A 1333-nucleotide genomic window follows, 5' to 3' on the forward strand; every position below is an offset into this window, starting at 1 on the left:
ATATATATTTATTCAAGAAACTGGCTTTTGCTTTGGAGCAGAAGGCAAAAGGCAGAAATCTGGGACTAGAGTTTAGTTTATGTCGCAGTGAAGAGAAGGAGCCTCTATGAGTTTCATGAAGTTGTGAATGGCAGGAAGTGCTGAAGTCTTGATTGTACTAGATGCACTTAACTCAGAATTGTGGTGTGAGTAGTAATTCTGAGGTTTCAGTCAAGGGACTCATCGATGTCTTTTTGCTCCCTAAAGTGGTGAGAAGATTGAAGGAGTTCAGAAAGGAGTGGGGAAATTTTTATCGCATTTCCATATCAAGTTTTGCACAGCAGATGTTGCAAACGTTTTACTGTCTTCAAATTGCCTGACACTCTCTGTCTGGAGTACAACTTCAAAGATATTTTACTGTTAAACGTAAGTCCATCTCACTTGAACTTACTCCAGTTTTACTTCTCCCTTTTTACAAGTTTCGTGAGGCTCATGATTTATTCCCAACTCTTTTATTTCTTTCACACCTCACATCAAAACTTCCAACAAATCCTCTGAGCTTTAGAATAAAAATCTATCTGGAATCTTACCACTTCTGACCATCTCCATGGCTATCATCTGGGTCCAAGTCACAGTCTTCTCTCACCTGCATTTTTGTAACAGCCTCCAATGTTGGCTTCTCTGCCTCTTTCTTTGACATCTTACAATCTCTTCACAGAGCGGAAAGAGTAATCCTTTTCACATAACTAATCTGTTCTACATTCTCCAACACTTACTCGTTTCACTCAGGATGAAAGTCAAAACTCTTAAAATGGCCAGTCGCATCCTCTATGAACTAGACCCTCATGACCACCCTGAGCTCATCCTCTCCTACTCGCTCCCTTGCCTGTTTTAGGCTCTCTCCCTGTCTGCTTTGCCTTTGCTCTAATACGTGAGCTGTGATTCCACCTTATGGCCTTGCACTGGTCATTTCCCCAGCCTGGAATTCTTTACCCTCAGATTTTTATGTAGCTAGCCCTTGTCTTCATTCAGATCTTTGTTCAATTTTTTGTTGTTGTTAGAAAACCCTTTTCCCTGTTTTCTTTCTCTCTCATCCATTTGATGAATGATAACTTTGAATGATTAAATGCTCGCTTTTGCCAACCTGAATGTAAACCCCAAGGGCAAAGAGTTTGGGCTGCTGTGATCAATGCTGTTCTCCAAGAGTCTAGTTATAGCTGTGCCTAGGAGCAGGTACTGAATAAACTTTGCATAAAGGAATGAATTGACTTTTTCTTTCTTTCTTTCTTTCTTTCTTTCTTTCTTTCTTTCTTTCTTTCTTTCTTTCTTTCTTTCTTTCTTTCTTTCTTTCTTT

Source organism: Pteropus alecto, unplaced genomic scaffold (genome assembly GCF_000325575.1).
Source record: "Pteropus alecto unplaced genomic scaffold, ASM32557v1 scaffold164, whole genome shotgun sequence".
NCBI classification, from domain to species: Eukaryota; Metazoa; Chordata; class Mammalia; order Chiroptera; family Pteropodidae; genus Pteropus; species Pteropus alecto.